This window comes from Papaver somniferum, chromosome 4, assembly GCF_003573695.1.
Source record: "Papaver somniferum cultivar HN1 chromosome 4, ASM357369v1, whole genome shotgun sequence".
Classification (NCBI taxonomy): domain Eukaryota; kingdom Viridiplantae; phylum Streptophyta; class Magnoliopsida; order Ranunculales; family Papaveraceae; genus Papaver; species Papaver somniferum.
Window position 1 is genome coordinate 90,178,013 of NC_039361.1, and position 16,666 is coordinate 90,194,678.

Here is a 16,666-nt window from a genome sequence, read left to right on the forward strand (position 1 = left end):
TTACTTCACAGCAAGAATCTCGGCAGCATCATAATCACCAATATCCTTTGGAGCAGTTACAGTGCCTTTTGTAACAACCGGAGGACTAGCCATTAACAACGTAAATCCATGATTCAAAATCACGCACTTGAAGAAAGGAAAACATCGCAATTTTCCACCATAAGTAATTCGATCCATCGAAGACTGGTGGTACGTTTATTGAGATGGCACTTCTGTCCATAGAGTCAGATCGCTACAGACATAGACTTATGAGGTCTTAAACGTGTTTGCCTGCTCTAATACCAATTGAAAAAGCGGGGGTCTAATAACCTCACCCAATATTTCTCTTAGAAATATGTATGGACTAACTACAATATACTTTCAAGAGAATCAACTAGACACTCAGACTCAATCTTAATAAAAAGTATATCAAAGAGTTATATCTCAATCTCTCGATTCAATCAGCAATCAAACAAATAGGAATTGCGAGCCTGATTGAATACAAGAGAAATAACTTGAACGGTACCAAAGACCAATGTTCAAGGATCAATCAATTTCAATCAACAACCAAAGGTTGGATTTACCAATTGATCGATTCAACACACAACCTGTGATATTTCAATTACATAACAAAATGTAATGCGGAAAAGAAATAACACAGACACCAGAAGTTTTGTTAACGAGGAAACCGCAAATGCACAAAAACCCCGGGACCTAGTCCAGATTTGAACCACATTGTATTAAGCCGCTACAGACACTAGCCTAGTACAAAGATAACTTCGGTCTGGAATCTAGTTGAACCCTAATCAATATCACACTGATTCAAGGTACAGTCGCGTTCTTTACGTCTATGATCCCAGCATGATACTACGCACTTGTTTCCCTTAGCTGATCTCACCCACAACTAAGAGTTGGCACGACCCAAAGTCGAAGACTTGATAAACAAATCTGTATCACACAGAAAAGTCTATTGAATGTAGATAGATCTTGTTAGAGCATTGCTCGGTCGAACTTGCATTCGTTGCTATCTCAAGCATGTTTCTCAATGTTAGTGATCAAAACTATAAGTCTTGATTTCTAGTCTATTATAGCTAGTCTTGGACTAGATAGAAAGTGTAGTTGAGCTCAAGGACTTCATGGCGATTCATCATACAAGTAGAAGAACTACTCAAGGAACCGGTGGAACTTCTCGACAAAAAGGTATGTGAAGACTTGAACTTATCTATCACTTAAAACTCTATCTACTCTATCTCCTACTCTTTGATACAAGAAGTCATATGCTATATATATAGACTTGGATTATGAACATTTGGTATTTCGAGCCGAGTATACCTCGCCTATTTATATCTCGAAATATGTGTTGGTAAGATTTTCGCTTCGATCAAGTTTATCTATACATAGTGACGAAAGTCATGATATGTTTCAATCATCTTGAAAATTGCTTTGACGAGAAATGGTGTAACAACTATATAACGTCCTCTAAGAATGTTTCAATGATTGAAATGAGAGTTTAGATTACATAACCAATGGTGTACATAAGCACTGTTGTGGAAACACATTTGTGTATAAGTCCTATTCCTTGAACCAAGGTTTGTGAACTTTGTTGAATAAGAGAACCGGAAGAATGGCGTGAGCCAAGTCCGCAAACTCAGTCCGCGAACTGCCGAAGTTCTCAAACCCGAGAATTTCTGCTGGAGTTGATAAACTACTTGCGTGAAGCTAAGTTCGCGAACCGGCGAAGTTCTCATACCTGAGAATTTGTGCTGGAGTTTGTAAACTCTGCCCGGTAACTTAAGCCCGCAAACCTAGTCTGCGAACTTCATAAGGTTATATATCTGAAGATGATTTCTGAAATTAAACTTAAAAGACTAAGGAATGCAGTTTGCAAACCGTGGCTATAAAATTTCATTAACCGATTCAAGTGTATCAAATCATCTTTACTTCAATTGTGTCTTGTGTAGTACATAAGATTTCCTTGCAATTGAACAACTCTCTAACTAGTTCATTTGAAGTCATTTGAACTAGTTATGGTGAAGAAGAACATGGTTGATATGAAATGCTCACATGGATAAACTTTTGGTTAACTATTGATGAACCAACAAGTGCATACGTTTGGGTACGGTTAATAAACCTAAAAGCGTGCATTGTCAAGTGTGTGTAACAAGCTAAGTTTTCGATCTAACGGTTGAGAAATATTAGCTTGAATCTAAATCAGGTTTTCATCTGACGGTGGATATTGATTGCTTTGTTACCAAGGTAACTTAATTGCAAACCCTAATTGGAAAGACTATATAAAGGAGACATATAGTATTGTGCAAAACTAATCCCCACACCTTACGTGTGATACTATTTTGCGTGCTAGAGTCGATTCTCCTTTAACCTTTGGTTTTCTTCTTCTAAAACCAGGTTAACGACTTAAAGACTTCATTGGGATTGTGAAGCCATACCGATACTACTTTTATCGTAGTTGTGTGATCCTATCTTACATATTCTATCATATGAGTACAATCAGATTGATTGGCTTGAGATTGATATCTCCGATAGGCAAGATATAAAAAGTAATCACAAATATCTTCGTCTCATTGTTTGTGATTCCGCAACATCTTGTTTCACTACCATACGATTAAGATTGTTGTGAGGTGATTGCTAACTCTAGGTTGTTCTTCGGGAATATAAGACCGGATTATCAATTGGGTCCTGTTCACCTTGATTATTATCAAAAGACGTAACAAAATACTTAGGGTTTATCTGTGGGAGACAGATTGATCCTTTGATAGACTTTTCTGTGTGATACAGATTTGTATATTGCCAAAGCCTGCGATTTTGGGTCATAGCAACTCTTAGTTGTGGGTGAGATCATCTAAGGGAATCAAGTGCGCAGTATCCTGCTGGGATCAGAGGCGTAGGGAGTACGACTGTACCTTGGATCGGTGGGAGACTGATTTGGGTTCAACTACAGTTCAGTTCGAAGTTATCTTGGAGTAGGATAGTGTCTGTAACGGCTTAATATAGTGTGTGTTCAATATGGACTAGGTCCCGGGGTTTTTCTGCATTTGAGGTTTCCTCGTTAACAAAATTTCTGGTGTCTGTGTTATTTCAATTTCCACATTATATTGTTTTATCTTTATAATTGAAATAATACAGGTTGTGCGTTAAATCATCAATTAGAGTAATCCAACCTTTGGTTGTTGATTGTCATTGATTGATCCTTGGATATTGGTCTTTGGTACCATCCAAGTTATTCCTTGCATTTGATTAGAACTCGTAGTTCCTACTTGAGTAAATCAAATCAAGATAGAGATATAAACTCGTTGATATACTTTTAATTGACTGAATCTTGTTGATATACTCATTGATATTGGTGTTGTTAGGCCCCCGCTTTTTCAATTGGTATCAGAGCAGGAAAACACGTTTAAGACCGTACAATTCTGTGTTTGTAGCGATATGACTCTATGGACAAGAGTACTATCTCTGATAAACGCTTTACCAGAAATAAAAGTTCCATCTCGTCTAACTCTATTAAAGGGAATGTTTCTACAATCTCGAATATAGATGAAACTTTTGTACTGACGAGACAGACTAACACTGACATGTGTACTTCCGATTACCCTTCAAATGTGAGCCTCTCCATTAATGAACGGGGATTCATCTGAAGAGAGTGAATTGATTCTAAATCTTGTTAGAATCCAAGATGATAGATTCAATCGGTTGAAGCACCATGTCAATGTTCTACTTGGTGTAATAAGAGATTGCAAACCCAAAGGTAATTCTGAAGTTCATTCTTCGTGTATGTCTCTTGAAGCTATCCTCAGAAGAGATGCCTTGGAAATTCACCATCGATTGAGTAAGCTCCCTATTCAAGGATGCTCAAAGCAATCTAATATGCAAAGTACTTATGACACAACTAAAGATGGTTCATGCTCTGAAGTAAAAACGGAAGCCCCTTCTAGTAAAACGAATGTGCCTGAAGTCACCAACACTCAAGGATGTTTCACATCAAATGAAGGGAAGAAATCTTCTAACGATGATATTAAGACTGTACTATCTAATCATTCTGATGATCAGAAAGTATGTCTTGTCTGTGAGGTAAAGAGTTCTGTTAAACGAAAGGGAACCTCTAGGTTGAAGAAAAACTCATTGGTTCAACTTCAACGCACCTTAGATTTAGTTCTTAAAGGTGTAACTGACATTCGTATGACTAAACCAATTTTTTTTTGTACCTACCCCGTGTATGTTACCAGGAAAGTCAGTTTAATGAGTTCCTCGAACACTCAAGAACAAAAAAAACGTCTTAATAAACATCGTCTAAAGGAAGATCGAATCGTGGTCTCGGAAAAAACGCTGCTCCTGTTGAGAAATGAAGTTCAGAAGAAAGAAGAAAAATTGATGAAATGAGAGATAATCTGAAAAAGATAACTGAAGGGTATAGGAATTCGTCAACAGGTTTTCCTCCTCCTCAAACCAAAATATTTCTGGTAAGAAATCAAACTATGTCTCATATTTTGACGACATTAAGTTTTATGATAATTTCTCATATAAAAAGGAGTCCCTCTCTAGATTCAGGAGGAAAAAGAGACTTGACCATAAACACAAATCTCTTGATGAGCTTGTGGCTCATACTTGTGCTAATTAATCACAAGGGTTGAAGAGCTTACTCATAAAAACCCTGTTGAGTAAGATGTGTTAATTTTCAGGTATACTTTTGGCATTTGCGTCTGTTAAGTTGAGCTATCTTCTTATCGTCCATAGCTAAGCTTTTTGATTGCAGATTCACTGTGCTTAAAGTATTGTTTTTAAAGTTTCATTAGGAAGTCTTCTTCTGAATCTTATTTCTTGCTTCAACTATGCTCAAAATTGGCTTCCTGAGTTATGGAATTTTTCGAGTCTTTTGTTGCAAAAGTCCCTTTTGGGATTTATTTTTTGGGGGTCATGTTGTACTCGAAAGGATATCCGTGTTCTGGGACGAGTCAACTATTTAAGAAAACCCTGGAATCCCTTCCTTAAGAGACCCTTAAATATCAACCTATTGAGTTACGAAAGTCACGTACACATACTCTAGGTTGGCTTCTGGGTTGTCAAGAATGTCTTCTTATTCATCTTGTTATGGTGGTTTTGCAAGAGGATTCCTTGAAAAAGGTTGTGTTGTTGAGTCCAAGAAGAAAAGAACCCTTGTAGATGAAGATCATCCTAATGCTTCATATTATTTTGCCTATGTTCATGAGGATGCTGAAAAGGATGATATAATTTCTGCTGAAGTTGTTCATGACTTTCTTAAGTACTTTGGGGAAGCAAAACAAGAGCTCATTGTGACTCTGAAAATTCTTGATGCATTGAAAACTGAGTTGGAAAAGGTTACTGTTGACCTTGGTCTCATAAAGTCTTACATTAATGATCTTCGCAAAGAGAATCACCTCTCGGATGTTGCAATGAATGATGTTGATCACAAGCTCAAAGACCCTTTGTCTCATGAGGATTCTGAACCGTCCATATGATCTTAGTTCGTGTTCGGAATAGGACTGGAGTCTGTTTCCGTTAGCTTGTTTTATTTGTTGCCTAGTATGTCTTGTTTTTGGTTTAGTTGGAAGAATAACTAGTGCTTTGAATAGAAATGATTGTGACTACACATAGCTATTATTGTTCTTCTTCTTGTTCTTTTTTTAAGTTTATTGGTATTAAATTCTAAAAACTATTTGGAGGATGATGTTTTTGCAGTATTAATCTTCATGATTTGATATATTACAATTTGTTATGGGATATTGGTGTTTACGTCCGTGAACTATGTTTGTCCCATACTTTGTCAAAAGTAAAGTCGTTCGTGTTCGATATTCACGTACTGGTAAAAGAATGAATGGACTTTTGACAAATACAAATGTTAAGCCTATATTATCAAATATTTTGATGAAAGATAGGTTAAAATCTTTTGTTTTCAAGGATTATGTCTATTAATTGTCGTTATGCAAATAGTGATTGAAGATAGAATGAAACCTTGTGTATTCCGCAGTATTGATCATCCCTGATCCATATTTTATGTATTACAGTGAGACTCCGTAATGTATCTTATATTGAGCACTATACAACCAAGTTGATTTTTTAGCTTAGTTGTTGTTCCGTGAGATATGTTATGTCGAGCATATTGAACTAAATTAATCATCTTGTTTGGTTATTTAGTTATTGCTCCGTAAGTTTTCTTATGTCGAGCAAAACAATTGACAATTAAATTGATTACTTTTGTAATTAGTTTGGTTGTGTATTCCAATTAGATTAATTATGGGTTCTCTTGTAATTAATCTAGTTGAGTATTTTTGTGTCTCCATAAGTTCTCTTATGTTGAGCACAATCAATTGAATTGATCACATTTTGTGTTTAACTTGATTGCATATTCCGATTAAATTAATCGTGGGTTTACTTGTGATTAATTTGATTGAGTTTTTGGATATAGGAAATCATTCTTATGGTTTTTGGTGTCCAATAAAAATCCTTCTTTTCTTTCGAAATTAAGGTCGCTCTTGTTGTTCTTTCGGGAATGACATCTAATGGGGGAGAGTTCTTTTGAACTTGTGCTTAATGGTCATGTCTTGAGAGGTGTGCGGTTGTGGAATTTTAGAGGGGTTATCTTGTATCTTTAAACTCCTTGATGAATGCATTTAGCTTCGGCTTTATGATTGCATCTAAATTAGTTGGTATGTATTTTTTTTCCTTTTGTCATGAAATGTCTCTCTCGGAAATTTCATTATGATCCCGTTCTTGTACCTTTGCCAATTTTATTGACAAAAAGGGGGAGAATTAATATGTAGTTCACACTACAAATACATATGGTTTTCGGATCATTCTGTAAGGGGGAGTGGTTTCCATGTGAGATGGAGTATTAACTAAGGGGGAGTGATACATATCACCATAATATTATTGTTGAAGTTGTGATACAATTGAACTTTGACGATGTGTAATAATACTATGACACTGTATAACAATGACCGAGAACTAAGTTTTCTCATTGTTATAGCTACAGATATTCAACAACGGTGATGCTAAACTTACAACCTTTGGGATCATTGGAGTACTTGGAAGTGACGAAGATTTCGAGGAATGTTGAAGATTAGACATGTGGAATATGAGCTACTAAAGTTTCTTTATCTTTTTTGTATTCCATATGTATTGATAGTTTTGTCACTAAACTTGACAAAGGGGGAGATTGTTAGAGCATTGCTCGTTCGAACTAGCATGTGTTTCTATCTCAATCATGTATTTCAATGTTAGTGATCAAAATTATAAGTCTTGATTTCTAGTCTATTATAGCCAAGTCTCGGACTAGGATAAAAGTGTAGTTGAGATCAAGGACATCATGGCGATTCATCATACAAGTAGAAGAACTACTCAAGGAATTGGTGGAACTTCTTGACAAAAAGGTATGTGAAGACTTGAACTTATCTATCACTCAAAATTCTATCTACTCTATCTCATACTCTTTGAGACAAGAAGTCGTATGATATATATATAGACTTGGATTATACACATTTGGTATTTCGAGCCGAGTATACCTCGCCTATCTATATCTCGAAATATGTGTCGGTAAGCTTTTCGCTTCGATCAAGTTTATCTTTACCTAGTGACGAAAGTCATGATGTGTTTCAATCATCTTGAAAATTGCTTTGACGAGAAATGGTGTAACAACTGTATAACGTCCTCTAAGAATGTTTCAATGATTGAAATGAGAGTTTAGATTACATAACCAATGGTGGACATAAGCATTGTTGTGGAAACATATTTATGTATAAGTCTTACTCCTTGAACCAAAGTTTGCGAACTTTTTTGATCAAGAGAACTGGAAGAATGGCGTGAGCCAAGTCCGCAAGCTCAGTCCGCCAACTTCCCAAGTTCTCAAATCCGAGAATTTCTGCTGGAGTTGACGAACTACCGTGTGAAGATAAGTCCGTGAACTCAGTCCGCGAACCCAGTCCGCGAACCGACGAAGTTCTCATACCCGAGAATTTCTGTTGGAGTTTGTAAACTCTGCCCGGTAACTTAAGTCTGCGAACCTAGTCTGCGAACTTGAGAAGGTTATATATCTGAAGATGGTTTCTGAACTTAAACTTAAAAAGACTAAGGAATGTAGTTTGAAAACCGTGGCTATAAAAGTTCATGATCCGATTCAAGTGAATCAAATCATCTTTGCTTCAATTGTGTCTTATGTAGTACATAAAATTTCCTTGCAATTGAACAACTCTCTAACTAGTTCATTTGAAGTCATTTGAACTAGTTATGGTGAAGAAGAACATGGTTGGTATGAAATGCTCACATGGATAACATCTTGGTTAACTATTGTTGAACCAACAAGTGCATACGTTTGGGTACGGTTAACAAACCTAGAAGCATGCATTGTCAAGTGTGTGTGTAACAAGCTAAGTTTTCGATCTAACGGTTGAGAAATATTAGCTTGAATCTAAATCAGGTTTTCATCTAACGGTGGATATTGATTGCTTTGTTACCAAGGTAACTTAATTGCAAACCCTGATTTGAAAGACTATATAAAGGAGACATCTAGTATTGTGCAAAACTAATCGCCACACCTTACGTGTGATACTAGTTTGCGTGCTAGAGTCGATTCTCCTTTAACCTTTGGTTTTTTTCTTCTAAAACCAGGTTAACGACTTAAAGACTTCATTGGGATTGTGAATCCAGACCGATACTACTTTTATCGTAGTTGTGTGATCTGATCTTGCATCTTCTATCGTACGAGTACAATCAGATTGATTGGCTTGAGATTGATATCTCCGATAGGAAAGATATAAAAAGTAATCACAAACATCTTCGTCTCATTGTTTGTGATTCCGCAACATCTTGTTTCGCTACCATACGATTAAGATTGTTGTGAGATGATTGATAACTCTAGGTTGTTCATCGGGAATATAAGACCGGATTATCAATTGGTTCCTGTTCACCTTGATTATTATCAAAATACGGAAAAAAAATCTTTAGGGTTTATCCGTGGGAGACAGATTGATCCTTTGATAGACTTGTCTGTGTGAGACAGATTTGTATATTGCCAAAGCCTGCGATTTTGGGTCGTAGCAACTCTTAGTTGTGGTTGAGATCAGCTAAGGGAATCAAGTGCGCAGTATCCTTCTGGGATCAGAGGCGTACGGAGTATAACTGTACCTTGGATCGGTGGGAGACTGATTGTGGTTCAACTACAGTCCAGTCCGAAGTTAGCTTGGAGTAGGCTAGTGTCTGTAGCGTCTTAATACAGTGTGTGTTCAATCTGGACTAGGTCCCGGGGTTTTTCTGCATTTGCGGTTTCCTCGTTAACAAAATTTCTGGTGTCTGTGTTATTTCAATTTTCGCATTATATTGTTTTATCTTTATAATTGAAATAATACAAGTTATGCGTTAGATCATCAATTAGATTAATCAAACCTTTGCTTGTTGATTGTCATTGATTGATCCTTGGATATTAGTCTTTGGTACCATCCAAGTTATTCCTTGCATTTGATTAGAACTTGCAGTTCCTGCTTGAGTAAATCAAATCAAGAGAGATATAAACTCGTTGATATACTTTTAATTGATTGAATCTTGTTGATTCTCTTAAAAATATATTCGATTTTGTCCATACAGATTGATAAGCGAAATATTGGTTGGTGTTGTTAGACCCCCGCTTTTTCAGATCTGTCTCTCACGGATATACCTACGAGTTTTTGTTCTGTCTTTTGATAAATCAAGGTGAACAAGAACCAATTGATAACCCGGACTTATATATTAAAAGAACAACCTAGTATTGTCAATCACATCACAATAATCTTAATCGATTAACGAAACAAGATATGTGGAATCACAAACGATGAGACGAAAGTGTTTGTGACTACTTTTATATCTTGCCTATTGGAGATATAAATCTCAAGCCAATCTTATGATTGTACTCAATCACGATAGAAAACAGCAAGATCAGATCAAGCAACTACAGAGAAAATAGTTGGGTCTGGCTTCACAATCCCAATGAAGTCTTTAAGTCGTTACCCTACATGGTTTCGTGAAAAACCTAAGGTTAAAGGAGAATCGAATCTAGCTTATGCAACTAGTATCACATAGGAGGTGTGGGGATTAGGTTTCCTAGTTTCTAGAGCTCTCCTTTATATAGACTAGTTGGTCACCCGTGCTACGCACGGGTCAGTGTCTCACTTAAGAAAATTTAAGAAATTAACGAAAATTCAACAAACTCGTGACCCTAAAAATTAATAAAACATTTATAAAAATTCAATTCAATAGAAAAACTGATTACAAACCGTGAGCTTGCATTTCAACATCTTCACAACTTACGGGCTTTTATTGCTTCACAAACTAACTAATTAAAAGTTACGTGAGTTTAGTTTTCTCCAGTTTTTAATATTTTTTAAAATTTTGGAGCTTATGCTATTGGATTTTATATACTCTTGCCTCTATTTGTTCATCATCTAATCATTTCAAGCCATGCGACATCGAGATTGTGATGCATTATATTCTTAAAAAATTATCATCATTCTCTGGATTTTCAAAGATTCCTTTGTCTCAAATAGAATGAACTCATCGAAAAGTTACATAGAGATACTTAATGAGAATTTACCTACATAGTGCAATGAAATATTCTCTAATTCGATAAAATCAAATTTATGCAATGGAATGTTTTCGTCGTCTTTGGCAACCGCAGTAATACTGTTTGATCGGCAAAGTAGAATCTTATATTTCTCGAGACATACATATAGTTATTGCTAAAAATCGAACCAAAAACATCTTCCATGATTATAATATTTTGATACTAAAAAATTTTCTTTATGATTTTCATAGTGACCTTTTGGGATAACTAAACGTAATTTTTCTCAATGTTACTGTTTAGTGATTGGTTTTCCTCCGAAAGAACCACAGAAAAGAGTAGTAGCTAGTTACATATTCGTGGAGTAAAATTATGTTGACTGGAAGTGCACTTCTTTGTTCAGTCTTGTTTCATGCTTTCTAAGTACTCTTACCTTTTGAGAAGTTATAGTTGATCTTCCTGCGATGTCTGTTGCAAATGGACTTTGCAGTCACTCGAATAAAAATGCATTATAAAATTGAAGTTATTATCAAGATTAAATAATAATTATTATGGAGTACCTTACATATAATATCTGATTTTCTCTATTTAAATTTTCTTTAAGGCACATGATAAATTTGAACTATGTCAAAAAAAATCACAAACTAAGGTTACTAATGATTTTTATAAAATAATATATTATTTTCATATATAATAATATACTTATAAAAAATTTCATTGATTACAGATCTATCTGATTCTAGTTAAAAAAATTTTAAGATAATTTCATAGTTTAAGAGCAAGTTAAAGTATGAAAATACTTATAAGGTGCAACGGAAAAAGAATGTAAAAAATACTAATGTTCATTCTCAGACCACTGTTGCATTAATTTCATTTCTGCTAGTATACTCGTGTCCTCTTTAGCATTTTGTTATCTCTTACTTCGTAAGAATTTTTTTTTTCTTCCATCAGAGAATTTGGAATTTGTTAAATCCATGAGTTATATAGATGTACCCGTGTGAATTATTACACTATGCCAATGAGTATATGCGTTCCCGTGAATTCAGTGGATATTGTGAACTATATTTAAAGGGATTCATTTGGGAGTCCTGATATTAGGTGGGAAGAAGCCCATATGCAGAGGGAAAGATTTTGGCCAAACTGCAGTAAATACATGATCAAAGTCAAACACTTATTTTAAACACTTCTTGTTCTCAATCCACCCAAAAATCCTTCATGTTTATCTATTCCGTCCCCCCCCCCAAAAAAAATGACCTTCTTTATTAGCTACTCATTAGTGTGATTAGATTACTAATGTCTATTTGCGTCAGATGATTAAGAATCTTTGTCTTTATCAGTTTTACTAAGTTCTAATTTGGCTTTATCAGTTGCATGCCGTCATCTGAGTTCTAATTTGGATTGAAAGGGTTAGGTGATGTTTACATAAAATTAATTAAACAGTTTTGGTATTATGGGACCATTAATTCTTATTTGATTACTCCTTGCTTTGCGTCTGTCTGTTTGGAATCATTTGATCACAAACAGGAAATGCAGAGGTGCCTATTGTGTAGATCTGTAACAATGGTCGATCTGAGGAAGAAGGCCAAGCCTATTTCATTTTTAGTTGGGTCTTGTTTGGTTTGTAAACCTAATTATAATTAACGATATAATAGACATTTTATTATTTATCATCTTCGTAAAAGAGTCATGCTTTCCTCAAAAATTTTAGTCCCTCCCCTTAATTCTTCCCTCCTCGAATCAGAATATCAATCAAAACACTATAAGAACCTCATGGATTTATCGTTGTGAGTACCTCTTGTGTAGAATAGTTGTAGAAAAACAGAGAACGGTGGTCAGTAAAAGTGGAGAATCTGAGCGAGAAAAAAACACTCATGAACTATGAAAAATACCGTCGTAAGAACATCATCTTTCCATTTGTCTTAATTAAAGCATAGAGTAAACCACCATACGTATTGAAGACCATATGCGAGAGTGACAACAGCTTTGATCTTGGTGTTGATGACCATATGCCATAGCGAGAGAACAGAAATTAGAATGAAAGACTTGTTGGGCCAAAAACAGCGAAACTGCTTCTTCACTGTAACACCTTCACACTCTTGTAGATCTCGACATAGCCATATTTTCTAAAATAAAAAAAATAGATCTTCAGTAGTTGCAGTGTAATGCGTACGGTTGTGGTAGACCTCAAGTGAGTCACAATCAGAAACAATATATCTCCGCAAAATAAGATAACTCTATAGGGACTATACCCAAATGTAATGTCCAATTATATTCTCTTTTGTCAGCAATGTATATTATAGGGATTATATTTATAGATGTAAATTACGGTATACTAATTTGACGCTTTTTGTTTGCTCATTACGCGAAGATAGACTCTACAGTAGTCAAAAGGGTTATGCGGATCATCTTTCGGCATCACCATTTCAATAACCTTAAATAAACACTACTGATCTGCATCGCCAAGTTTATGTACGTAAAAATAATGTACGTAACAATCAAGTAAGTGAAATTTCGACATCTTTTACTTGGACTACGACTATCTAAAAAGATGACTGGTAAAATATATTCTGCAAATTATGGTATATGGCCAACATAAAAAAAATGGCATGGCATGCACTCGATTTCAAATGAAAATGACATGCACATTCATGGAAGCTCTATGATGCTCCATTTTGACATGCTTTACGAAGTTGTACATTCATGGAAGTTCTATACTGCTCCATTTTGATATGCTTTACAAAATTGTGTTGTAAGCTTACCTCTTTTTTTTTATCAGTTACTGTAAGCTTGCATTGCATCAGTGCTTTCTTTACCAAAAATATCAGGCAACAAAAACAGAATTTAATACGCACATTGAACGTGCTAACATTTTAACTTATATAGATAAGTATAGACCTCAGTTCCTTCTTGAGATACAATGTGTTTCATTTGGGACAACGGGAAGTATCAGATCGCAGCAAGCCAGTATAAATATATATATAGATGATAGATAGAAGAAGGATAGATAAGTATGACATTATTAACGGAGTGGAATAATTTGAGAGTGAATTGGAAAGAATATAAAGTTAGTTAATCTATCTTCAACATAAAGTTTTGCTATTAATTTTTCTTATACAAATTTTATTATTATATTATCATCGAATGCCTATATATTATATTATCATCGAATGACTATATACAGATTCCATTAAAATAAATTTTTTATATAAGATAAAACTTGAGCTTGGAGAGTTTTAGATTGCTCACCAAATAGTGATCACATGAAATGTCAAACTGTTTCACTGCTAGATTCTTCGTTCTTTTTAACAGAAGCCTTCTCATCAACCTATTGCATCTTTTGATTTCATACCAAGATCCCCTTAATAGAGAAAATAAATAAACAAAAATTTTGATTTCAACAACCTACGTAAACAATAATAAGAATTTTATGCATCAATAAGCCCGTAGTAAAATTAAATAAAATCATAAGTTATTGATTGAATAATTCTTACAGACCATAGTGTTTCTTCACGATTTCGTACACCAGCCGATTCTCCCTTTATATGGATACTTTATTTCCTTTTGAAAAACAAAGGAAAGAGAAGTCGTCAGAAAGCGAGTAAAAGAAAAGAAAGATCCAGAATAAAGAGATGTGGAGCGGCCGAAAAAGGAAAAATATAGGGTTGGGAGAAAAACTTACATTATCTTAATTCTTAATATTTGTTCTCATTATGTGCTTGATCATATTCACTTTATTTCGATTTATTATATCTTCGAAAAAAAAATTAGTAAAAATCAAATCAAAATCAAGAAAAAAAATTCAAGATTACAGGAAAAAAAACAGGATTTCACGATTCCATACCTCTCATGACTTTACTATCAAGGCCACAAATCTACAAAATAACGGTTTCAATAGTCATGAGCTCCCACTGCCACACCCATTGATCACATTTTTGATCTTTATACAAAACAAAAAATGAATAAATTAGACAATAAAACTGTAAAGGGGAAAAGAAAGAAAACCAAAAGCAACTGAACCCTAGCAAAATAAATCGCAAGATGCAAACAATCGGATTTGTTGTTGGCTAGATCCCTTTATATAGAGAGGGATCAAGGTTTGAAATTTCAAAAAAAAAAAAAAAAAAGATATTTTGGAAATAATATTATCAACATACAAAATTTTATAGAATTTTCTACAATTTTATATGACGAATATATTTTTTGATAGCCAATATATTTTTTTATAGCCTTATTAACCAAGAAAATATTTGCGGACAAAAAAAATATGGCGCATTTTTTATATTCTAAGAATAGAAAAAAAAATTATTTTTCTTTTAAAATGTAAAAAGAACTATTTCTTAGGAAATAACATCCGTATAATTATATTTTAATATCCACATTTATTTCGATATGTATCGGCATCATATTCCAATATTATTTATTTTTGTTATATTTTGCAATAATTCTATTCAGCCCACAGTATATCCCACGGTCAATCCCACCAGACGACGTGACAAGACTTGTGATTTTTAGTTTTTATCTTTCTTAGCTGACGTGCTTTCACTATTTTCTTCTTCTCGGATTTAGTAATCCCTAATCTCAATTTTTACCCTAGTGTTTTTGTATTTCTGACTCTTTCGTTTTGTTTCAATTTCAAGGTCAAAATTCGGGATTTTAGCTAATATTAAATCCGTTTAACCTAGCTATCATACTGTTGTTCATGAACTTAGGTTACTTTGTCTCTCTGTTGATTTCAAAAAAAAAATTGTGACTGATACGAGGTTATTATTATACACTTATACTCTGATATGGATTATTTGGTTTAGGTTTTGAGAAGTGAGTGAGATTATTTGGTTTAGGTTTAGGAATCCTATATTAAAATCATTCTGGAACTAACCAAAACAAACCCTCTTTTGGTTTCGTATAATTTCATTTCTATGATTCTTTGATTCATTGATTCTCAAATGGTTGGGTGTTTTGCATTTCTTGACGCAACAAACTTATTCCAGTTTTTTGTGTTACTATTAGATTCTTTTTGGTTATTTATTGTAATTTTTGGAACTGTCCCATTTTAATTTTTATGGATTTGCTTTTAGGTTTATAATGATAGTAGATGTTGATATAACACAAACTTAAGTAGCAATTCCTGTGTTTAAGGTTCAACCAAAAGGGAGTTGTCAAAAATATGCTTTGCTTAAAGACTATACCAAAATGTGTATATGAAATGAGAATTTTGCCAAGTGTGTGCCTTTTTTTGTGGGGTGACTTCATTTCTTTTGATCGGTTTCTTAGTTGTTTCTTAGTTGTTTAATTGTTTTAGTAGTCCAGTGCTTTAACCTTCTTAAAACCTAAAGAACCAGGTGCTACTGGGCAACGTTTTTTAATTGTTTTTGTTTTAAGTTGCACTATTTGATTTAACAGATGTAAGTTTGCATCTTTCGCAAGTTCTGGTTTTAAATGTGTACATTTGGAATTATGTTTTGGGTCTTGTGTATAAAGGTCGTCTTGGTAGAGCATCAAACAAGTCAATTAACCTGGATTACTTGCTATTACTGTTTTTTTTTCTGCTCTAACGAGCCATGGCGATGATGTGAAATATTTTCTGCTCTAACGAGCCATGGCGATGATGTGAAATATAATGCAGTTGTTTCTTTGCTCATGGTACAGGTAGTTGCAGTGAAACGACCTGCTAAAAAATCTCGGCATCAAGAAAACATAGATTATGTTAAGGAACTTCAGAGGTTTAGCCTCATAAATCATGCTGACTTGGATTGGATTGGTTACTGCACTAAAGGGGGCAACAAATTTCTTGTTTACGAGTCGACGATGTTGGATCAGTCGGAAGTGCATCATTTCAAAGAATCTGGTGATTATGAAATAGTTTCTTTGTAATAGAAAATCAATGGAAACCTCAAAGTCCCACTATGGTACGTGTATGAAATGTTTAATTCATAAAATCTAAGTTATGTTGTTTCTCTTTATGTTGTCTAAGGTTGAGCAATACCAAATAAGTGGGAAACAAATCCAGAGTAAGTTTCAGCATGAGACTGTCAGTTCTATGTTCACAGGCAGTTCTGAACTCATTGTCAGACAACAAAAACAGACAAGTGCTTTCTATTTCACTATCTTCGGTGTTGCTTTTCAGCAGAG

The 16,666-nt window shown here is 34.4% G+C and overlaps 1 long non-coding RNA gene across 1 annotated transcript; it reads right to left on the reverse strand.

Moving 5' to 3' along the window:
- Positions 1–12,282: 12,282 nt before the first annotated feature.
- Positions 12,283–14,595, reverse strand: LOC113274077. Its single transcript, XR_003322768.1, has 5 exons — positions 14,379–14,595; positions 14,217–14,287; positions 14,033–14,095; positions 13,784–13,895; positions 12,283–12,660 (listed from the first exon to the last, which is right to left on the reverse strand). It is a non-coding gene; the product is annotated as an uncharacterized LOC113274077 (long non-coding RNA).
- Between the last annotated feature and the right edge of the window lie 2,071 nt (positions 14,596–16,666).